The sequence below is a fragment of the Pseudophryne corroboree genome, chromosome 4 (genome assembly GCF_028390025.1).
Source record: "Pseudophryne corroboree isolate aPseCor3 chromosome 4, aPseCor3.hap2, whole genome shotgun sequence".
NCBI lineage: Eukaryota > Metazoa > Chordata > Amphibia > Anura > Myobatrachidae > Pseudophryne > Pseudophryne corroboree.
This window is the reverse complement of record NC_086447.1, coordinates 735,797,228-735,822,730: the sequence shown is the minus strand read 5'-3', so window position 1 is coordinate 735,822,730 and position 25,503 is coordinate 735,797,228. Positions and strand designations below refer to the sequence as shown.

The 25,503-nt window shown below is 44.8% G+C and overlaps 1 long non-coding RNA gene across 2 annotated transcripts in view; it reads left to right on the top strand.

Annotated features, from left to right (window-relative positions):
- Positions 1-25,503, top strand: part of LOC134910261 (uncharacterized) — a 1,286,324-nt gene that overhangs the window by 537,616 nt on the left and 723,205 nt on the right. For both annotated transcript variants that reach the window (XR_010176155.1, XR_010176156.1), the window contains exon 5: positions 1,212-1,356. This is a non-coding gene — a long non-coding RNA (uncharacterized LOC134910261). The remainder of the gene's footprint in view (positions 1-1,211; positions 1,357-25,503) is intronic.

Genomic DNA, 25,503 nt, shown 5'->3' with positions numbered 1-25,503 from the left:
CCCCGCAGGGCAGACACTGCTCCCCCCTTCTCAGTCCTTCGATGCAGGGAGGCTGTTGCCAGTAGCCTCCCTGTAAAATAAAAAACTCTAAAATAAACATTACTAAAGAAGCTCTGTAGAGCTCCCCTTAGCTGTGACCGGCTCCTCCGGGCACATTTTCTATATTGAGTCTGGAAGGAGGGGCATAGAGGGAGGAGCCAGCCCACAATGTTAAATTCTTAAAGTGCCAGTGGCTCCTGGTGGACCCGTCTATACCCATGGTACTAATATGGACCCCAGCATCCTCTAGGGCGTAAGAGAAAGACTATTTATACGGAATATGGATCAGCTATACCTAGTGTTCTGCCAGCATACATACAGTATGCCCATTTGTGATATACCTATAATGAGGCTCCAGTAACTGCATGGAATTATTTACAAATTTAATTTTTCTTACAGTAAAAGTGTAAATGAGAGGTTTTCCTTTGCTCTTGCTATTATTTGTATTTTATAATTTACACTAGTTATGCACAAATGTTTCTAGCTGTTTCTGTAAGGGATTAGGGGGAGCAGAGTGAGTAGCACACCTCTGCCAGTCATGCATGTAGAACTTGCCTGGTTCTGTCTGCGTGTTTAACAGCCCACAGCCAGTCTGGTCTACAGTTAATACATCAGTATTACATCTTCAGAAAATCTCCCTTGCCAATGTCACTGTCAACTTAGATAAACATCTTTAACAGAAAAAGCTGGCAGATTTATTCACTCGCTACATGCAAGGAATTATTAGTTATGATGACGTGACTCTGTAGAACCTGCAGACTTTTTGCAACTGAGTTTTTCTAACAATGCCCTTTGTCTGTTGTGGTTACATTATAAAGGCAGCTTTGTTCCAGACATCTTGGTCCTTGCTGGAATATTTAAAAATGATATAAATTGTTATTAAAGGGTTGGGAGGGACAGGTACAATGCCTTGCCCACAACATGGTGTCACGCCATCTTCACCATCGTCTGTGGCACACCATCTGTATCGTGCCCAAAAGGTTTCATTGGGGGTGGGCACATCTCCTCTTCATGTTGGGACCTCGCATTTCTAATGGTAGCCTTGGTTGTAGCAATGTATGACTTACCATTTATATTTCTTAATCACTTGCAGATAATACTTAGATTTCGTTGCTTTTACATTATTAAGATTTTATATGTGCTATTTTTTAAGACTTTTCTTCTTTTGTAAGGCTCTGATTAGTGTGGTCTTGATGCCAGAAGATGTCAGACACAGTCTGTAACTGCCCTGATCTACAGAGAGCGCTTGACCAGAGAACAAGAATGGAAACTGAAGTCACAACATTAGACATCTCTTCCTGGCCTCTGAATTCTGAGGTAAGACTCCCGGTCAGATATTTTGTTTCTCTGCCCACTTTATTATGATATATTTTAGTGACATGGTTAGTTGTATCTCTCACTTTTTAAACGAGTAAAATGTGGATCTATCATAACCACACCCCAGTACGCCCTCAAAAACATCACTTTTGGATTAAACATACTTCTGTGTGAACTCTGTTCCTTTTGAGTTGTATAATCCAGGACTATACTACCAAAATCAGGGCAGTTGGGAGGCGTTGGGTATGATCTCCCAGCAGTCTCCATTTGACAGGCACAGTATTGGCAATGGAATCCTGAGGATCAAAATCCTGGCAAATTTTAATGCGTATTCTAACCCTAACACGGGGGGCCCCCTTCTCCTACAGCCTACCTCTAACCATCCCCTTCGACAGCCTAACCTTAACCGTCCCCGACCGCAGCCTAACCCTAACCATCCCCTCCCACAGCATAATTATATCCCTCTCCCTGCAGTGACAAACGCAGGATTTTCTCTAACGTCCTAGAGGATGCTGGGGACTCTGTAAGGACCATGGGGGAGAGACGGGCTCCGCAGGAGACATGGGCACTTTAAGAAAGAATTTAGTTCCTGGTGTGCACTGGCTCCTCCCTCTCTGCCCCTCCTCCAGACCTCAGTTTGATTCTGTGCCCAGAGGAGCTGGGTGCTTTTTAGTGAGCTCTCCTGAGTTTGCTGATAGAAAGTTTTTTGTTAGGTTTTTTATTTTCAGGGAGCTCTGCTGGCAACAGACTCCCTGCATCGTGGGACTGAGGGGAGAGAAGTAGCCCTACTCTCTGAAGCTAGGTCCTGCTTCTTAGGCTACTGGACACCATTAGCTCTAGAGGGATCGGTACGCAGGATCTCACCCTCGCCGTCCGTCCCAGAGCCGCGCCGCCGTCCCCCTCGCAGAGCCGGAAAACTGAAGCCGGGTGAGTATGAGAAGCAAGAAGACTTCACAGGCGGCAGAAGACTTCGTGATCTTCACTGGAGGTAACGCACAGCACTGCAGCTGTGCGCCATTGCTCCACACACCTACACATACTCCGGTCACTGTTAGGGTGCAGGGCGGGGGGGGCGCCCTGGGCAGCATTTGGGACCTCATTCTGGCAAATAAACACATATATACAGCTGGGCACTGTATATATGTAGGAGCCCCTGCCAAAGAAATAAAATTTAAGCGGGACAGAAGCCCGCCGCCGAGGGGGCGGGGCTTCTCCCTCAGCACTCACCAGCGCCATTTTTTCTCCACAGCACGCTGAGAGGAAGCTCCCCAGGCTCTCCCCTGCTGATACACAGTAGAAGAGGGTTGAAAAGAGAGGGGGGGCACATAACTAGGCGCAAAAAAGTATATTAACAGCAGCTACTGGGTTAACATTAAGTTACTGTGTTATTCCTGGGTTATATAGCGCTGGGGTGTGTGCTGGCATACTCTCTCTCTGTCTCTCCAAAGGGCCTTGTGGGGGAACTGTCTTCAGAAAGGACATTCCCTGTGTGTGTGGTGTGTCGGTATGCTTGTGTCGACATGTCTGATGTGGAAGGCTATGTGGGAGAGGAGCGGGAGCAAATGAATGTGGTGTCTCCGCCGACGGCGCCGACACCTGATTGGATGGATATGTGGAAGGTTTTAAATGATAATGTTAATTCTTTGCATAAAAGATTAGACAAGGCTGATGCATTGGGACAGTCAGGGTCTCAACCCGTGCCTGATCCTATGTCGCAGGGACCGTCGGGGTCTCATAAGCGCCCACTATCCCAAATTGTTGACACAGATACCGACATGGATTCTGACTCCAGTGTCGATTACGATGATGCAAAGTTACAGCCAAAGTTGGCTAAATCACTCCGATATATGATTATAGCAATTAAGGAGGTTTTGCACATCACAGAGGAAACCCCTGTCCCTGACACAAGGGTTTATATGTATAAGGGAAAGAAACCTGAGGTAACTTTTCCCCCCTCACACGAACTGAATGAGTTATGTGAAAAAGCTTGGGAATCTCCAGATAAAAAATTGCAGATTTCCAAACGGATTCTTATGGTGTATCCTTTCTCGCCAACGGACAGGTTACGGTGGGAATCCTCCCCTAGGGTGGACAAAGCTTTAACTCGCTTATCCAAAAAGGTAGCCCTGCCGTCCCAGGATACGGCTACCCTCAAGGATGCTGCTGATCGCAAACAGGAGGGTACCCTGAAGTCCATTTATACACATTCAGGTACCTTGCTCAGACCGGCAATCGCGTCGGCCTGGGTCTGTAGTGCAGTAGCGGCATAGACTGATACCTTATCAGAGGAGTTTGATACCCTAGATATGGATACTGTTTTATTGACCCTGGGGCATATTAAAGACGCTGTCCTTTATATGAGAGATGCTCAAAGAGACATTAGTCTGCTGGGTTCTAGAATAAACGCTATGTCAATTTCTGCCAGAAGGGTCCTGTGGACTCGGCAATGGCCAGGTGATGCTGACTCAAAACGGCATATGGAGGTTTTACCTTACAGGGGTGAGGAATTGTTCGGTGAAGGTCTATCGGACCCAGTGGCGGATTTAGCGGGGGGCGATTAGGGCGAACGCCCCCCCTACATGTACCGGCACCGGGATGGAGGCCGGGTCCCGCTGCGGTGGTGGGAACGGGGTGGAGAGCGGTGCAGCGCGGCGGGGGAAGGGGAGAGAGAGAGAGCGTCCCGACATGGGTACAGCGGCCTCTGTTTTTACCACGCCCCCTCCTCCCTGTACGCGCGTCAGGACGCTCTCTCTCTCTCCTCGTCCCCCGCCGCGCTGCACAGCTCTCCACCCCGTTCCCAATACCGCGGCGGGACCCGGCCTCAGGCTCCATTCACTGTCAGGTGTGTGTGTGTGTGAGTGTGTGTCTGTCAGGTGTGTGTGTGTGTGTGTGTGTGTGTGAGTGTGTGTCTGTCAGGTGTGTGTGTGTGAGTGTGTGTCTGTCAGGTGTGTGTGTGTGTGTGTGAATTTCGCCTCATACACTGTGCTATAATGTGCATTTAGGATCATTCTGTGTGCTATAATGTGCATTTAGGATCCTTCAGTGTGCTATAATGTGCATTTAGGATCATTCAGTGTGCTATAATGTGCATTTAGGATCATTCAGTGTGCTATAATGTGCATTTAGGATCATTCAGTGTGCTATAATGTGCATTTAGGATCATTCAGTGTGATAATGTGCATTTAGGATCATTCAGTGTGCTATAATGTGCATTTAGGATCATTCAGTGTGCTATAATGTGCATTTAGGATCATTCAGAGTGCTATAATGTGCATTTAGGATCATTCAGTGTGCTATAATGTGCATTTAGGATCATTCAGTGTGCTATAATGTGCATTTAGGATCATTCAGTGTGCTATAATGTGCATTTAGGATCATTCAGTGTGCTATAATGTGCATTTAGGATCATTCTGTGTGCTATAATGTGCATTTAGGATCATTCAGTGTGCTATAATGTGCATTTAGGATCATTCTGTGTGCTATAATGTGCATTTAGGATCATTCAGTGTGCTATAATGTGCATTTAGGATCATTCTGCGTGCTATAATGTGCATTTAGGATCATTCAGTGTGCTATGATGTGCATTTAGGATCATTCTGCGTGCTATAATGTGCATTTAGGATCATTCAGTGTGCTATAATGTGCATTTAGGATCATTCTGCGTGCTATAGTGTGCATTTAGGATCATTCTGCGTGCTATAGTGTGCATTTAGGATCATTCAGTGTGCTATAATGTGCATTTAGGATCATTCAGTGTGCTATAATGTGCATTTAGGATCATTCAGAGTGCTATAATGTGCATTTAGGATCATTCAGTGTGCTATAATGTGCATTTAGGATCATTCTGCGTGCTATGATGTGAATTTCGGATCATTCTGCGTGCTATGATGTGCATTTCGGATCATTCTGCGTGCTATGATGTGCATTTCGGATCATTCTGCGTGCTATGATGTGCATTTCGGATCATTCTGCGTGCTATGATGTGCATTTAGGATCAGAATTTTGGCTCATTCTGCATGCTATGATGTGAATGTCGGCTCATACAGTGTGCTATAATGTGAATTTCAGCTCATTCAGTGTGCTACAATCTGAATTTCGGCTCATTCACTGTGCTATAATGTGAATTTCAGATCATACTGTGTGCTACATTGTGAATTTCAGCTCATACAGTGTGCTATAATGTGAATTTCGGCTCATTCTGTGTGCTGTAGAAACAGAATTTGTCGGCAGATAAGAACCACTTGGCCCATCTAGTCTGCCCCTTTTTTTTTTTTTTACATTATTTTTATCTCTAACCTTATCTGATCCTTATTTCTTTGTAAGAATATCCTTATGTCTATCCCATGCATGTTTAAATTGCCCTACTGTCTTAGCCTCTACCACCTCTGATGGTAGGAATGGTGATTCGCCAGTCTGTATCACCAGTGCGCAGGGTTCTCTCCACTAACTATAAACACTAAAAAGGGGAGCGCTTGATTAGATTTGCATAATGAATTGAACGCACATACCTGTAAAAAGAATTTTTTTTTGGTTAATATAAAATGTTTAAGCTCTTCTTTGAAGAAGTGGTGGAACAGAGATAATTGATATTATTTGTGAATCAATTGTAATTTGCCGGACAGTTCTTTCCCACGGGTAACACTATCCCTGCTGTCCCTAATACCTTTTACGGCTTGTTGTTTGTAGCCTCGGCGTGCATCAGCGTGCACCACGGGTATCGCTTGTCCCGTCTCTCCCGTTGTGACGGCTACTCCGGCTCCGTAGTGCTCTTGCGGCGTGCCTGTTTAGAAGCGTCTCAGCATATCAGTGTTAGCGTTCACTGATCCAATATTCTCCGTTTCTGCACCATCGAAGTTTCAACACTGAGATAGAACAGGTTGAATTACCAGGCTTCATGCAGCAGCAGCAGCTCCTCGTGTAGTCTGAGGGGGCGGAGCTTGTGAGACTCACAAGCTCCGTCACAACGGGAGAGACGGGACAAGCGATACCCGTGGTGCACGCTGATGCACGCCGAGGCTACAAACAACAAGCCGTAAAAGGTATTAGGGACAGCAGGGATAGTGTTACCCGTGGGAAAGAACTGTCCGGCAAATTACAATTGATTCACAAATAATATCAATTATCTCTGTTCCACCACTTCTTCAAAGAAGAGCTTAAACATTTTATATTAACCAAAAAAAATTTCTTTTTACAGGTATGTGCGTTCAATTCATTATGCAAATCTAATCAAGCGCTCCCCTTTTTAGTGTTTATTGTTATTTTTATTATAGGGAGCTGCTAATTACAAACATAAGCGCGGTTATTATCTCATTTTATTATTCTCTCCACTAACTGGCAACATTTTATTAGTAATGGCAACAATAGGAAATTTTAGAAGCGAACGGGAAGGGCATTACTAAGTGGGAGGGGCTATGATTAGGGGGAGGAGTCATAATTCTTAAACCGCCCCCCCTAAAAGTTAAGTCTAGATCCGCCACTGATCGGACCTGGTCTCCGCAGCTACGGCTGGAAAGTCAAATTTTTTGCCTTATGTTCCCTCACAGCCTAAGAGAGCACCGCATTATCAAATGCAGTCCTTTCGTTCACAAAGAAACAAGAAAGTCCGAGGTGCATCCTTTCTTGCCAGAGGGAGGGGCAGAGGAAAAAAGCTGCACAATACATCTAGTTCCCAGGATACAGAAGTCCTCCCCGGCCTCTGCAAAATCCACCGCATGACGCTGGGGCTCCACTGGCGGAGTCGGGGCCAGTGGGGGCGCGTCTTCGGAATTTCAGCCACATGTGGGTTCACTCCCAGGTGGATCCCTGGGCAATAGAAATTGTGTCTCAGGGTTACAAGCTGGAATTCGAAGAGGTGCCTCCTCAACGGTTTTTCTAATCGGCCCTACCGTCTTCCCCCCTAGAGAGGGAGATAGTGTTAAATGCAATACAAAAATTGTATCTTCAGCAGGTGGTGGTCGAGGTTCCCCTCCTTCAACAGGGAAGGGGGTATTATTCGACCATGTTTGTGGTTCCGAAACCGGACGGTTCGGTAAGACCCATATTGAATTTAAAATCTCTGAACCTATACTTGAAGAGGTTCAAGTTCAAGATGGAATCCCTAAGAGCGGTCATCGCCAGCCTGGAAGGGGGGGATTTTATGGCGTCACTGGACATATAGGATGCGTACCTTCATGTCCCCATTTATCCACCTCATCAGGCGTACCGAAGATTTGCGGTACAGGACTGTCATTACCAATTTCAGACGTTGCCGTTTGGTCTCTCAACGGCTCCGAGGATTTTCACCAAGGTAATGGCGGAAATGATGGTGCTCCTGCGCAAGCAGGGTGTCACAATTATCCCGTACTTGGACGATCTCCTCATAAAAGCGAGATAAAGAGAGCAGTTGATGAACAGCGTATCTCTTTCACTGAAAGTGTTACAACAACACGGCTGGATTCTCAATATCCCAAAGTCGCAGTTGGTTCCTACGACTCGTCTGCCCTTCTTGGGCATGATTCTGGACACGACCCAGAAAAGGGTTTATCTTCCGATAGAAAAAGCCCAGGAACTTATGACTCTGGTCAGGAACCTTTTGAAAACAAGACAGGTGTCCGTGCATCATTGCACTCGAGTCCTGGGAAAGATGGTGGCCTCATACGAGGCCATTCCCTTTGGCAGGTTCCATGCGAGGACTTTCCAATGGGATCTGTTGGACAAGTGGTCCGGATCACATCTACAGATGCATCGGTTGATCACCCTGTCCCCCAGGGCCAGGGTGTCACTCCTGTGGTGGCTGCAGAGTGCTCACCTTCTCGAGTGCCACAGATTCGGCATTCAGGATTGGATCCTGGTGACCACGGACGCAAGCCTCCGCGGTGGGGGAGCAGTCACACAGGGAAGAAATTTCCAGGGTCTTTGGTCAAGTCAAGAGACTTGTCTGCACATCAACATCCTGGAACTAAGGGCCATATACAACGCCCTACGTCAAGCGGAGGCCTTACTTCGCGACCAACCAGTTCTGATCCAGTTAGACAACATCACCGCAGTAGCTCATGTAAACCGCCAAGGCGGCACAAGGAGCAGAGCGGCAATGACGGAAGCCACCAGGATTCTTCGCTGGGCAGAGAATCATGTAAGTGCACTGTCAGCAGTGTTCATTCCGGGAGTGGACAACTGGGAAGCAGACTTCCTCAGCAGACACGACCTACACCCGGGAGAGTGGGGACTTCATCCAGAAGTCTTTGCACAGATTGTGAGTCAGTGGGAACTGCCACAGATAGACATGATGGCGTCCCGCCTCAACAAAAAGCTGTATTGCGCCAGGTCAAGAGACCCTCAGGCAGTAGCGGTAGACGCCCTCATGACACAGTGGGTGTTCCGGTCCGTCTATGTATTTCCTCCTCTTCCTCTCATACCAAAGGTGTTGAGAATAGTAAGAAGAAAAGGAGTGAGAACAATCCTCGTTGTTCCAGATTGGCCACGACGGACCTGGTATCCAGATCTACAGGAAATGCTCACGGAAGATCCGTGGCCTCTTCCTCTAAGGCAGGACCTGTTGCAACAGGGTCCCTGTCTGTTCCAAGACTAACCGCGGCTGCGTTTGACGGCATGGCGGTTGAACGCCGGATCCTAGCGGAAAAAGGTATTCCGGTTGAGGTTATCCCTACGCTGATAAAGGTTAGGAAGGAAGTAACAGCAAAACATTATCACCGTATATGGCGAAGATATGTTTCTTGGTGTGAGGCCAGGAATGCTCCTACGGAAGAATTCCATCTGGGCCGTTTCCTTCACTTCCTACAAACTGGAGTGGATTTGGGCCTTAAATTAGGCTCCCTTAAGGTCCAGATTTCGGCCCTATCCATTTTCTATCAAAAAGAATTGGCTTCTCTCCCAGAAGTTCAGACGTTTGTTAAGGGAGTACTGCATATTCAGCCTCCGTTTGTGCCTCCGGTGGCGCCCTGGGACCTTAATGTGGTCTTGGGCTTCCTAAAGTCACACTGGTTTGAACCACTGAAAACGGTGGAGTTGAAATATCTCACTTGGAAGGTGGTCATGTTATTAGCCCTGGCTTCGGCTAGGCGAGTGTCGGAATTAGCGGCTTTATCACATAAAAGCCCCTATCTGGTTTTCCATATGGATAGATCGGAATTGCGGACACGTCCTCAGTTCCTGCCAAAAGTGGTTTCATCCTTTCATATGAACCAACCTATTGTGGTGCCTGTGGCTACACGGGACTTAGAGGATTCTAAGTCCCATGTAGCCACAGGCACCACAATAGGTTGCCATGCCCGAACAGGGTACCTTGTTGTGGTTAGGGCTTTGAAAATTTACGTAGCCAGGACGGCTAGAGTCAGAAAAACAGAAGCACTGTTTGTTCTGTATGCAGCTAACAAACTTGGCGGCCCTGCTTCAAAGCAGACTCTTGCTCGCTGGATCTGTAACACGATTCAGCAGGCGCATTCTACGGCAGGATTGCCGTTACCTAAATCGATCAAGGCCCATTCCACTAGGAAAGTGGGCTCTTCTTGGGCGGCTGCCCGAGGGGTCTCGGCACTACAGCTGTGTCGAGCTGCTACTTGGTCGGGTACAAACACCTTTGCAAAATTCTATAAGTTTGATACCCTGGCTGAGGAGGACCTCATGTTTGCTCAATCGGTGCTGCAGAGTCATCCGCACTCTCCCGCCCGTTTGGGAGCTTTGGTATAATCCCCATGGTCCTTACGGAGTCCCTAGCATCCTCTAGGACGATAGAGAAAATAAGAATTTACTTACCGGTAAATCTATTTCTCGTAGTCCGTAGAGGATGCTGGGCGCCCGTCCCAAGTGCGGACTTCTTCTGCAATACTTGTATATAGTTATTGCTTCAATAAGGGTTACGTTATTGTTGCATCGGGCGTGAACTGATGCTATGTTATTGTCATACTGTTTACTGGATTGTTATCACAAGTTATACGGTGTGATTGGTGTTGCTGGTATGAATCTTGCCCTTGGATTAACAAAAATCCTTTCCTCGTACTGTCCATCTCCTCTGGGCACAGTTCTCTAACTGAGGTCTGGAGGAAGGGCAGAGAGGGAGGAGCCAGTGCACACCAGGAACTAAATTATTTCTTAAAGTGCCCATGTCTCCTGCGGAGCCCGTCTCTCCCCAATGGTCCTTACGGAGTCCCCAGCATCCTCTACGGACTACGAGAAATAGATTTACCGGTAAGTAAAATCTTATTTTTCCATGGGGGTTAAAAAATAATAATAATAACAATAATAATAATAATAATAATAATAATATATATATATTACAGAGGGCACCGCAGCAAGTATTTCTAATACCCTAATCTGTGAGTGCCGATCCCCACACCGCTATCTATCTATATATATATATATATATATATATATATATATAATGAAGGCATATAGAGATCAGGGGCAAATGCAGGATTTACTGGTGGGGATGGGGGTCTGTGTGTGTATATATACATACCTCCCAAGTGTCCCGATTTTCGCGGGACAGTCCCGTTTTTTGGGGTCTGTCCCGCTGTCCCTCCCGCGGGCCACAGTGTCCCGCGGTGGGGGGGGGGGCATTGGGAGGCTCCCTATCACTCACCCCTCTGCTCAGTTCAGAGCAGAGCAGCGGTGAATAGACGCTGTGAGCATGCGCACAGCGTCTATTCCAGTGAGGCAGAGGGACTGGGGCCATGGCCAGCAGCTCACAGAGCGCTGGCTATGCCCCCACTGTGATGAAAATCGGAGGCGTGGGCCGTGATCGCGCCATCCACGTGAGGCCACACCCCCTTTTTGGCAGGTCACACCCCTTTTCAGCACCGGCGCGGCTACGCCGCGCAAAGAGTCCTTCTTTCAGCGATCCAAAAGTTGGCAGGTATGTGTATATATATATATATATATATATATATATATATATAGTACACACACACACACACACACACACACACACACACACACACACACACACACACACTTATATGTAAAGTCCGAAGAGATCTGGTGGCACTTGGAGTCTTGTCAAAAACTCTCTCCCTATACATATCTTATCTATCTATCTATCTATCTATCTATCTATCTATCTATCTATCTATCCATACATACATACATACATACATGTGTCTATAAATTTGTGTCAAAATACACACACAAACATACATAACACACCACGCACATTTAAACAAACATATAGAGTGCACTGCACACAGACCCGGGGTTGGGGCATTGCCAGTCACGGCATGGTGAGGACATCAGTATGAAACTGCTGTTGCATCTGGACCCTCTGTGTAGGCAGAGAGCTTTGCCGACAAGAGCTCCCTGCATTCTCAGCGGTAGCTGCGATCGCAGTCACAGCTGCGGCTTTTCTTGAGACGGAGACACAGCTGTCTCCGTCTCTAAAAAAGGAATATAGGGGCAAATTTATTAAGCCTGGTAAAGTGATAAATTGGAAGGTGATAAAGCACCAGCCAATCAGCTCCTAACTTCCATGTTACAGGCTGGGTTTGAAAAATGACAGTTAGGGGCTGACTGGCTGGAGCTTTATCGCCTACCACTTTATCACTTCACCAGGCTTAATAATCTGCTCCTCAGTCCATTAGGGGGGTTTCTGGGTACCCAGAAACCCCCCCTGCGTGCGCTACTGCCCTAGTGCCTATCCCTAACCCCCAACCATAAACTGAACCATATTACTCACCATCTGGATTTGTCTGTATTTTGACCATTTGGACTCTGCAGTTGGTATTGTGACAATGGTCTTTTCTGTATCCTTGTGAGGTGCTTTCTGTGGTTGTAATCAGCCCTAGATTAACCCTGAAGCAAAATGAACACGTGCTTAGTGCACCAAGGAAAGGGGCGTACCACAGGATCTTTCTCCTTAGCTATCATTCTATTAGGTGTCATACTCTGATTTAGTTGAATGGTCCTCTATTGTTTTTGAATTTATACTGTTAAAAATCGAAGCCTTTACAATTAAAAAATATAGTGGAAAACATTTTAAAATGTAAATAAATATAAAGATATAAGTAAATAGTTTGCTTATATTACTTACTGATTATATAGTGCTAAATCACTAAAAAACAAACAAAAAACCCAATTTGTTTTTTTATATATAGATAGATAGATAGATAGATAGATAGATAGATAGATAGATAGATAGATAGATAGATAAATATGTATATAATTGTGGGGTCCGGCCTGAAAGAAAACTGCAAAGAGTTATACGCTTTTCAAACTCTAATTTTATCTTGAGTACTTATTGAATCTAGGTAGACAGTTATTAGGTCGTCACCATATGGTCGACATTTATCAACAAAAGGTCGACATGAAAATGGTCAACACATTTTTGTTGTTGTTGTTTTGTCCCAAATGTAGAATATTGGACAGCTGAAAGCTCAATAGTGCTTAAAGTTGACAGGTACAAATGGTTGACACACAAATGGTCGACACATTTTTTGCGGGGGTTATTTTGTCTTAAATCTTTCCTGTTATCTGACCACCATCAATAGAAACGTATATCCTCGCGGGCTTGCTTCACTCGTCACACTTTGAGCATGGTCTAGGTAGACAGGTTAATTCCCAATAGATATTCGCATGGATAGTAAATAAAGCAGATCCTAAATTTGGGACAAAATAATAAAACAAAAAAAGGTTGATCATTTGTGTGTCGACCATGTTGATGATGACTTTTTGAATCTGTTGACCTTAGGCACTGTCATCCTTTCATCCGTCGTCCTTTTATACCTCTTGACCTAATGCATGTCAACCATACAGTGTCGACCTAATGACTGTCGGCCTATACATTTCTGATCTATCATCCAGATACCCTTAAGATCTTGTCAGTTAAACAGTGGAGAGGCCGAGGGAGTTCCATTGATCGGCTGCACTTTGAGTATCAATTGGCCTTTATTTGGTCCTGGCTGTAATACAAGACAAAATAAAATTATTTGTACTGCATGGAGGAAATTAAATAATTACCAAACACTTATAATTAGTACTGTGCTTCTAAGGGGGCATACACACGGGGCGACTTGTGCTGTGTGCTAAGCGATCTATGTTAGCACAGATCACTTAGCAGACATCGCTATACACAGAGCGATGTGTGCTGAGCGATCTGTTCTAACCAGTGTTCTTTCTGCACATGCTAGGCGATCTAACTAGATCTTTCCTGCATGTGCTAAAGATCTGAGTGGGCGATGGCAACGCACGGGACCGCGCATCGCCATCGCTATGGGGTGTACACACAGAGCGAGACAGATCGCTTAGAAAATAGGCAAAAATCGCTCCGTGTGTATGCCCCATTAGAATGAATGGCACTGACTAGGGGCGGAACTACCGGAGACAGCGGAGCCGGGCTGTAGCCCTGAAGGGGGCACCTCCTCCACTGTCCCCCATTCCATGCCCAAAGTTACTGCTGAAATAGAGGAGCCCCTCTCCTGCAATGAAGGGGATGTTTGTGGAGGAATTACTATGTTGATGCAGACGCTGCACCATTTACAACTAAAGAACTATATTGGTGACAGTAGACAGAGCTGCAGTATTATACAGAGCCAGTGTGTGGTGACTTTCACACACGCTGGCTGCTGAGTGACACGCGACCTGCCGGGAGAAAGGAGGCTTGCGGACAGAGAGAAGTGCCCCCGGTCTGTTAGGGGATGCAGTGACAGCCAGGGTGAGGAGAGGGAGCGGCGCTCTCTTGAGATGCAGAAGAGGTACATGTGAGAGTGCCTGTGGTGTAGTCGGACGGAGGGTGTCGGGAGAGGCTATTTATAGTGAGGGAGATCTCAGTTGCTGAAAGCAGCGCTGACACTATTAAGTCTGATGAAGCACCGGGCTCCTGATTAGGAGGTGGAGGCGGACTGAGCCATCGATCCTTCCTACCGGGCGGTGCCCAGCCCCAAGAAGGAGCCAAATCAAAGGTAGTCAGCGGAGAAGGAAGCCCATCACATGCTCATGCTGTGCCTGAACTAGACCACAGAGCTGGATTTGAGGACTGCAAACAGGTCTGTTCAGTCTTGGCACTTCTCACATATACAGTATCTCTGAAGAACCCATCAATATTGATAAAAGTACCAATCCTCTTGTTAATATATAGAGACATTAAAACTAACCCTAACCCTCCCGTCCCGCAGCCTATCCCTAACCCTCGCCCTAATGTCTAATCCTAACCCTTCCGTCCCACAGCCTAACCCTCCCCTAGTGCCTAACCCTAACCCTCCCATCCTGCAGCCTAACCCTCCCCCTAGTGCCTAACCTTAACCCTTCCGTCCCACAGCCTAACCCTCCCCCTAGTTCCTAACCCTCCCATCCTGCAGCCTAACCCTATCCCTCCCCCTGGTGCCTAACTCATCCGTCCTGTAGCCTAACCCTCCCCCTAGTGCCTAACCCTAACCCTCCCATCCCGCAGCCTAACCCTCCCCCTAGTGCCTAACCCTAACCCTCCTGTCCCACAGCCTAACCCTCCCCTTAGTGCCTAACCCTCCCGTCCCGAAGCCTATCCCTAACCCTCCCCCTAGTGCCTAACCCTAACTCTCCCGTCCCGCAGCCTAACCCTAACCCTCCCCCTAGTGCCTAACCCTAACCCTCCTGTCCCACAGCCCAACCCTAACCCTCCCGTCCCGAAGCCTATCCCTAACCCTCCCCCTAGTGCCTAACCCTAACTCTCCCGTCCCGCAGCCTAACCCTAACCCTCCCCCTAGTTCCTAACCCTTTTCCTCCCCCTAGTGCCTAACCCTAACTCTCCCGTCCCGCAGCCTAACCCTAACCCTCCCCCTAGTTCCTAACCCTAACCCTCCCATCCCGCAGCCTTACCCTCCCCCTAGTGCCTAACCCTAACCCTCCTGTCCCACAGCCTAACCTTCCCCTTAGTGCCTAACCCTAACCCTCCCGTCCCGAAGCCTATCCCTAACCCTCCCCCTAGTGCCTAACCCTAACTCTCCCGTCCCGCAGCCTAACCCTAACCCTCCCCCTAGTTCCTAACCCTAACCCTCCCATCCCGCAGCCTTACCCTCCCCCTAGTGCCTAACCCTAACCCTCCTGTCCCACAGCCGGAGCCGGCCCTAACCAATATGATGCCCTAGGCAAGATTTTGGCTGGTGCCCCCCTAGCACCACCGCTGGTTCCGCCTCTGACCTTGCACCTCTTTCCCAGCACCATCACCCCTCACCCATAGCAGTCCTTATTTTGGGGTTTGTACCCCCTATATTTTAAATAGGAACAGTTCGCACATTTGGCGCACAGCCCAAAAAGGGGTGTGATTTTGATGGCAAGGGGCATGGCCACACAATAGTAATCCCAATTCCAATTACGCCACATAGTACTGCAACTTTATTCACATTTTATCATGCAATAGTGTCCATAATTCATATTACATCCCACAGTAGTATCACTTTACCTTATAAACGTTACTCCTCACAGTAGAGCCCCTTATTCACATTACATCACACTGAATTGCTCCTTATTCACATTACACCACACCCTATTGCTCTTTATTCACATTAGATGAAACAGTAGTGTCCTTTCTATACGCAACGTCACATAGTAGAGCACCTTATACACATAATGCCACACATTAGTAATGCATTTATACACATAATTCCACACAGTAATGCCCCTTACACATATGAGACACATTATTAATGTCCTTATAAACATAATTCGCCTTAAACATTATGACAACCTTTATTAATGCCCTTTTACACATAATGTCCCTTACACATATGCCGCACATTATTAATGCCCTTATACACATAATGACATGTATAGTGCCCCCTACACATTTGCTACACATTATTAGTGCCCCTATACACATAATGACATACATACAGTAGTACCCTGTTACACATATGTCGCACATTATTAATGCCCTTATACACGTAATGACATGTATAGTGCCCCCTACACATTTGCTGCACATTATTAGTGCCCCTATACACATAATGACACACATACAGTAGTACCCTGTTACACATATGCTGCACATTATTAATGCCCTTATACACGTAATGACACACAGTGCCCCTTACACATATGTTGCACATTATTAATGCATTTTTACATGACACACATAATGCTCCTTACACATATTCTGAACACTTCTGCACAACCAACCCACTCACATGCACACAGCACTCACACTGCCACTAACACTGTGACCTCTGCCTCTGCTTGGATACAGATGTGTCCTCAAAAATCTTGCCTCAATGCTAACGTCGGGCACCTTTTTATTAATGAAATTGCATCTTATTTGCATTGCTATGTGGCTAGGATGCACAAGCAGCTTCTGCTGATTAAAATGATATGCTGCATGCCTATATACTGTGTGAGACTGTGGCTGTATCTGCATATGAAATGCTACACACAGAATATAGGCATGCCGCATATCATTTTAATCAGCTGAAGCTGCTGATGCCCCTAGGCATATCAAATGCCCTAGGCAATTGCCTAGTTTGCCTATAGCTATGGCCGGCTCTGCCCACAGCCTAACCCTCCCCTTAGTGCCTAACCCTAACCCTCCCGTCCCGAAGCCTATCCCTAACCCTCCCCCTAGTGCCTAACCCTAACTCTCCCGTCCCGCAGCCTAACCCTAACCCTCCCCCTAGTTCCTAACCCTCCCCCTAGTGCCTAACCCTAACTCTCCCGTCCCGCAGCCTAACCCTAACCCTCCACCTAGTGCCTAACCCTAACCCTCCCGTCGGTATGCGATTACGGTCAGCATACTGATGCGGGGATCCCGAAGACTCACAATGCCGCCAGCCACAATACCGGCTAACAGGGGCTAATCCCACTCGTGGGTGTCCACGACATCCATAGAGTGAGAATAGAACCCGCAAGGGGCTTCGTTGCGCTCACCCCCCTGCCGGCATTCTGGCGGCTGGGATCCTGGTGTCGGTATGCTGACCGCCGGGATCCCATGCGCTGGCCGCGTAACCCTAACCCCTCCCGTCCTGCAGCCTAACCCTCCAACTAGTGCCTAGCCCTCCCGTCCTGCTGCTTAACCCTAACCCTCCCCCTAGTGCCTAACCCTCACATCCCACAGACTAACCCTAACCCTCCCCCTAGTGCAAGACCCTAACCCTCACATCCCGCAGACTAACCCTAACCCTCCCCCTAGTGCCAGATCCTAACCCTCCTGTCCTGCAGCTTAACCCTCCCCCTAGTGCCTAACCCTCACATCCCGCAGACTAACCCTCCCCCTAGTGATAGACCCTAACCCTCCTGTTCCGCAGCCTAACACTAACCCTCCCCTTTGTACAGAAAGACTAAGGGGCCCATTTATCAAAGATTGCATATGCAATATGATATTGATGCGATATTAGCATCCAGGATCGCATTGCAATATGCAATTGTATCGGCTGAATAAATGATCCCATCCCTATGATGTGCTGTAAGGACTGCCAGGGCTTCTGTGCGTGACCCTGAGCCTGTGAGGACCAGAGCAGGCACACAGAGAGGAGGCCTGTTATTGTCTGTGTGGATGGGAGTCAGGACCCGGGAGAGCAGCAGATAAGCAGCAGGCGCAGCAGTGGGCAGTCATAAACGGCATGCCAAGAAAATGAATACAATTCTACTAAATACAAGCCCTATGCAGCGGGGGGACAATCTATATCCCTGGTCACACAGTGTATTAATGTCTTTAAAATAGATTAGATACACCTCCAGTGTATTTGGTAGCAATCAGAAAGTCATTATTACACTAAAGCTGGGAACACACTAGACGATAAAGTGAACAATATGGCCGATATCGACACATCATTCACGATATCGCCTAGTGTGTATGCACTGTGTGTATGCAGCAATGCGCGCTCATGCGCTTCATCAGCGACATTGCTCACTGGCTGTGCATGCATGCCCGATGGCATTATCGCCAGTGAGGGCCATTCTACCGGATGCAGCATGGCCCCCGCTAACCCATACCCGTCATCGCTCGTCGCTGGCAACATAGGTAAGTGTGTATTGCTAATGCCTGCCTGACCGCAGGGACCTGCCACACTGATAACATCACTACACACGTTGTCTAGTGTGTACCCAGCTTATCTTGCTCTTTATATATATCATGGTGCTTGGGAGGGCACCAAGATTGATCTAGCCTTCGGGCAACTGGGATGAAGTTACGCCACTGGCACTAATAACATTAGTGAAGACGGTAATATATAAAATATTCAGTTAAGAAAAAGCTGTTTATCTGTTTATCGTATCTCAAGCTACAAACTGTGGCAAACAACAAAACACATATACATGGGCGCTAATCCTGATTAGCACTAATTGCAACATGGTAAAACTGCTGCTTCCAGTAAGAGGGAATGCTGAAACACTCACTATTGTCTAAAGCGCAGGTTCTCAAACTCGGTCCTCAGGACCCGACACAGTGCATGTTTTCCAGGTCACCTAGCAGCTGCCCAGGTGTATTCATAACTCACTGACACATTTTATAAGACCCATAGGTGGAGCGAATTATTTCACTTGCGATACTGTGAGGACACCTGCAAGACATGCCCTGTGTGGGGTCATGAGGGCCGAGTGTGAGAACCTGTGGTATAAAACATAATCACCTTCTCTCCTGGAATCGGGTGGTGCTCCCGGCTGTAATGTGGATTTTGTTATAGCTATATACATTTTGTACAACCAGGATGAGGGAAATATATTATGGGTTCTGTATGAAAAGCCAACAGTCAGGCTGCCAGCGGTCATTATACAGATGCCAGCATCCCGACCGCAGCAATCCCGACAAGGGTGATTTAACCATCCTCCCCTACACCATAACCCTATCTGTACAAAAAGAAGTAATCTGTCCACAGCGCCAATAGTAAAATGCAGCCTTGGTGCACCTATAAGTGACTCCTCACACGTCACAAGAATAACCAAATAGAGAACAATATGGTACACCAAATGGCGCTAATTACAGGATGTTCACATACAAAATGAATGAATTCCTTACATCAAAGAAAGAATATATATTAAAACGGAGTTCATCTGTTCCAATCCAGTCACGGGATTTATTCAGGTGCCAAAGCCAACAGTTGGTATTATGCTTTAGGTTTCCAGCATATTTTTCTCACAAACACGGTGGATGGAAACCTTTTAAATATCCCAGAGACAAAAGGACATAGTGCAAGTATTGCCAAGCAATTTAAACGAAGATTATTTTAATAAAAAAGCACTCACAAACAACAGAGATAAAACAGCATATAAACCACTATTGTGGGTTTGAGACATGGGGCCACACATCCACGCAGTTACCCTCCCAGATCTAGATGGGGAAGCAGGTCAGAGCTCCGGACACACTGAACCGCAGTAACAGGAAGTTGCATCGGCCAAAGATCGTCCTAGATTCTGTCAGTCACCACGCCTGAAGCTTTTCGGACCTTGGTCCTTCATCAGAGGCATGGTGGCTGACTGTGGTTCCTCCCCTTAAATACCCTCCCTAATGAAGCAATTAGGTTTAATCCACTATTCCGCTTCGGCAATTACCGCCAGTGGAAATGACGTCATAAACTTTAAACCGGAACCGGAAGTCCGTATAATGCGTTCCACGATGCGTTCCATTCAATGCAACCGCCGGAAATGCTATCCTTCCGTTCCATGCTGATATCCTCCGATACAGACAACCACCGTGAGCTGCCGGGCACTTCAGTTCCCTCTCCAGTGTCCATCAATATGTGCAAATAAGGTGCATAAAAACCGGAAATCAATGTCCTTACACAATATTCATATGAGTCCATATATCGAAAACCAAAAAATAAAAGAAACATAAAAAATGTATTAATAAAAATAATCTTTATAAAAAACAATTTATTATAAAAACCACTTAAGCTCAAACTCTGAATTAAGACCATTGGGAATTAGAGAATTTAATTTAAAAATCCATTTCATTTCTGATTTCGCCAAATTAATATCCAAATCACGATTTCTCCAACTAGGAGTAATTGCTTGAATACCAATAAATAATTTAAGATACTTTGGATTACACTGATGTACTTGTTTAAAATGCATAGAGACCGTATGTGTCTCTAGACCTTTTCTTATATTATAAGAATGTTCGGCAAGACGGGTCTTCAAATTCCTACTAGTCTTGCCGACATAGAATAGGTCACATGTGCAAGCTAAAATATAAATAACATTTTTGGTATTACACGTGATAAAATTGGATATGGTAAATTTCTCCCCCTTAACCATGAATTCTTTCTGTTTACTAGGACCCTTTACCAGACGGCACATGGTACATAGTCCACATCTGTGGAAGCCATGACTTCTCGTACTTGTTCGTTTTGTGTCATTAATGGCACTATGTACCAGCCTATCCTTTATATTTTTAGCCCTCCGGTATGTAAAAACAGGTTTGTCAGGAATTTCCTTCCCTATAATAGGATCCTCTTTTAAAATTTTCCAATGTTTTTTAAAAATGGACTCGATTTCTTTGTGTTGAATGCTAAAATCACTGATAAAATTCCATGTTTGGAATCGCCTACCAATCCCCTGATCTTTTTTATTATTAACTAACAAAGTGGTCCTGTTAGTAGCCGTGTTTTTGAGCGTAAGAGATCCTCACTTTTGTATCCCTTTTCCAAAAATCTCTCGCTCATCTCAGCGATCTGTTCATCACAAACTGTGTCTTCCGTACAATTACGTTTAGCCCTTAGAAATTGGCCGTAGGGTATGCCGTCCAGCCAATTCTTATGATGTAGGCTACTCTTGTCTATATAGCTATTGGAATCCGTTTCCTTTCTGTATAGTTTAGTGAAAAGAGTATTGTTTTTAACATAAATACATAAATCTAAAAAGTTAATAGCAGTTTTACTAATGGAGAAGGTAAGATTCACATTCCAATCATTAATATTCAAGCTCTCACAATATTCTCCAAGATTCTCGTCTGTTCCACTCCAGATAAACAAAATATCGTCTATAAAACGTCGCCAGGACACCAGACCCACCCCCAGCTGGTCACCATGCCACACTTTTGTTGTTTCCCAGTACGCCATAAACAAATTGGCGTAGCTGGGGGCGAATCTGGTGCCCATAGCGGTGCCCACCAACTGTATATAATATGAGCCTCCAAAATAAAAGTAATTATTAATTAAGATAAACTTAATACTTTTCAATATGAATGACTTAGTGGGACCTGAAAGTTCGGACTTATCCAAGAAATGCATAACTGCTTCTAATCCCCTATCCATTTCAATTATAGTATAAAGAGTTGAAACATCTGCGCTTACTAGAGTAAACTCATCGCTCCATTGTAGTCCTTCAATCATTCGTAGGACATCGCTTGTATCCTTAAGATAGGATTTTGTATCTCTAACTAGGGGTTGTAGGTAAGAATCGACAACTGCCGAAAGATTAGAGGATATACTATTTGTCCCGGCCACTATCGGCCGACCCGGGGGATTCACGGGGTCCTTATGGATCTTAGGCAGGACATAAAAGGTAGGCACTGTTGGAAACTTAATATTTATGAATTCAGCTTCTGCTTTAGACAACACCCCATTTTGTATTGCCTCTTCCGTCAGGCTATTCAAATCCTTCATTATTCTTGCTGTGGGATCTGTTTTTAACTTCCGATATGTAGAACCATTCCCCAATTGCTTAGAAATTTCCTCAATATATTTTTCTTTGTCCATGAGGACCACTCCCCCCCCTTTATCTGCTGGTTTAATTATTAAACTATCATCTTCTCTCAATGATTTAAGTGCCATATATTCATTTTTGGTTAAATTACATTTAAACCTTTTTTTATTTTTCATTAATTGCTGCACCTCATTGTTAACTAGTTTACCAAAACATTCAATAAAGCAGCCTTTCTGATGGGCCGGGTAAAAAGTTGATTTTGGTTTAAATTTGGGAATCTCAATACCTTCCTCAAGTTCACATTCTTTCCCTTCCTTATTTAGAAAGAACCTTTTAACAGTGAGTTTGCGTATGTATTTATTAATGTCGACAAAGAACTCAAAGGGATCAACCCGTCTAGTGGGTGAAAATTTTAGACCCTTTCTTAAAACACTTTCCTCATCTTTATTCAAGATCCTTTTACTCAAATTAAAAATCTTTGTGGTGGAACTCATATTTGGACATTGCAGGGGTGGATTAACCCTCTTAGTTTTTTTATGGTTCTTACCTGACCCTCTCTTCCCTCTCCTGGTCTTTTTTGATCTAGATTTTACCACCTTCTCCCCCTCCTTAGATCCTGATCTAAAAAAGGAGAGACCTGATCCCTTTGTCTATTCATATCAAAACGGTTTCTTTCAATCGGTATTCTATAATTCCTTTGTAGAGAATAATTACTATTATGATACCTGTCATCATATCTAACAGGATCATACTGTCCAGGTCTCTCAGGATATCTTTGCATTCTGGGTGGTCTCTCTACTCTATTTGACCAATTTTTAGTCCTCCTTACTTTTTGTCGCCAATCTGTATCTAGATTTCTATTTTCCACAGGCCTATGTTGTGAGACTATCTCATTAGATCGTAAATCTGGATTAGTAACAACTTGCCTTTCAATTTGAGAGGATTTACCTTTCTTACTACTATCTAGGGTGTCTCTATCCCTAAAAAATTTCTTCTGTTTACGCTCTTTAAGCTCTCTGGTCTCCTTATTTAATTTTCTCACTATTTCTATCTCTGCTTCCTTGAAATCCTCCAAGTTTTTGAAGGGTTCTACCAACGTCTGTAGACTATTAATCTCATCCGTTAAAGCCATCAAGTGTTTCTTTCGCTCCCTTAATATCAACTCAATGAGGCAAAAGGAACATTGATCAAGGATCTTATCCCACTCTTCCTTGAAATCATTATTAGCTTGTCCAAAGGAAGGTGTTTTGATAATTTTCAAACCCTTGGGTATCAATTTGCTAGATTCATATTTTTCCAGCGTAATGATTTCCCACCAAATACGATTCTCTTTTAGTACCGCATTTTCTAATTTTTTTAAAACAGTGCCTAGATCCTCATCAGAAACATTTGCATCACTTTCACTACAAAACAAAGCTGGTAATAATTCCCTTCTACTATCTCTAAAAGTGAACATATCGGCAGCAGTGTCCAAATAATGTGAAGAAAATGGTATACTGTACAAAAAGAAGTAATCTGTCCACAGCGCCAATAGTAAAATGCAGCCTTGGTGCACCTATAAGTGACTCCTCACACGTCACAAGAATAACCAAATAGAGAACAATATGGTACACCAAATGGCGCTAATTACAGGATGTTCACATACAAAATGAATGAATTCCTTACATCAAAGAAAGAATATATATTAAAACGGAGTTCATCTGTTCCAATCCAGTCACGGGATTTATTCAGGTGCCAAAGCCAACAGTTGGTATTATGCTTTAGGTTTCCAGCATATTTTTCTCACAAACACGGTGGATGGAAACCTTTTAAATATCCCAGAGACAAAAGGACATAGTGCAAGTATTGCCAAGCAATTTAAACGAAGATTATTTTAATAAAAAAGCACTCACAAACAACAGAGATAAAACAGCATATAAACCACTATTGTGGGTTTGAGACATGGGGCCACACATCCACGCAGTTACCCTCCCAGATCTAGATGGGGAAGCAGGTCAGAGCTCCGGACACACTGAACCGCAGTAACAGGAAGTTGCATCGGCCAAAGATCGTCCTAGATTCTGTCAGTCACCACGCCTGAAGCTTTTCGGACCTTGGTCCTTCATCAGAGGCATGGTGGCTGACTGTGGTTCCTCCCCTTAAATACCCTCCCTAATGAAGCAATTAGGTTTAATCCACTATTCCGCTTCGGCAATTACCGCCAGTGGAAATGACGTCATAAACTTTAAACCGGAACCGGAAGTCGTATAATGCGTTCCACGATGCGTTCCATTCAATGCAACCGCCGGAAATGCTATCCTTCCGTTCCATGCTGATATCCTCCGATACAGACAACCACCGTGAGCTGCCGGGCACTTCAGTTCCCTCTCCAGTGTCCATCAATATGTGCAAATAAGGTGCATAAAAACCGGAAATCAATGTCCTTACACAATATTCATATGAGTCCATATATCGAAAACCAAAAAATAAAAGAAACATAAAAAATGTATTAATAAAAATAATCTTTATAAAAAACAATTTATTATAAAAACCACTTAAGCTCAAACTCTGAATTAAGACCATTGGGAATTAGAGAATTTAATTTAAAAATCCATTTCATTTCTGATTTCGCCAAATTAATATCCAAATCACGATTTCTCCAACTAGGAGTAATTGCTTGAATACCAATAAATAATTTAAGATACTTTGGATTACACTGATGTACTTGTTTAAAATGCATAGAGACCGTATGTGTCTCTAGACCTTTTCTTATATTATAAGAATGTTCGGCAAGACGGGTCTTCAAATTCCTACTAGTCTTGCCGACATAGAATAGGTCACATGTGCAAGCTAAAATATAAATAACATTTTTGGTATTACACGTGATAAAATTGGATATGGTAAATTTCTCCCCCTTAACCATGAATTCTTTCTGTTTACTAGGACCCTTTACCAGACGGCACATGGTACATAGTCCACATCTGTGGAAGCCATGACTTCTCGTACTTGTTCGTTTTGTGTCATTAATGGCACTATGTACCAGCCTATCCTTTATATTTTTAGCCCTCCGGTATGTAAAAACAGGTTTGTCAGGAATTTCCTTCCCTATAATAGGATCCTCTTTTAAAATTTTCCAATGTTTTTTAAAAATGGACTCGATTTCTTTGTGTTGAATGCTAAAATCACTGATAAAATTCCATGTTTGGAATCGCCTACCAATCCCCTGATCTTTTTTATTATTAACTAACAAAGTGGTCCTGTCTACTAACGATAGCCGTGTTTTTGAGCGTAAGAGATCCTCACTTTTGTATCCCTTTTCCAAAAATCTCTCGCTCATCTCAGCGATCTGTTCATCACAAACTGTGTCTTCCGTACAATTACGTTTAGCCCTTAGAAATTGGCCGTAGGGTATGCCGTCCAGCCAATTCTTATGATGTAGGCTACTCTTGTCTATATAGCTATTGGAATCCGTTTCCTTTCTGTATAGTTTAGTGAAAAGAGTATTGTTTTTAACATAAATACATAAATCTAAAAAGTTAATAGCAGTTTTACTAATGGAGAAGGTAAGATTCACATTCCAATCATTAATATTCAAGCTCTCACAATATTCTCCAAGATTCTCGTCTGTTCCACTCC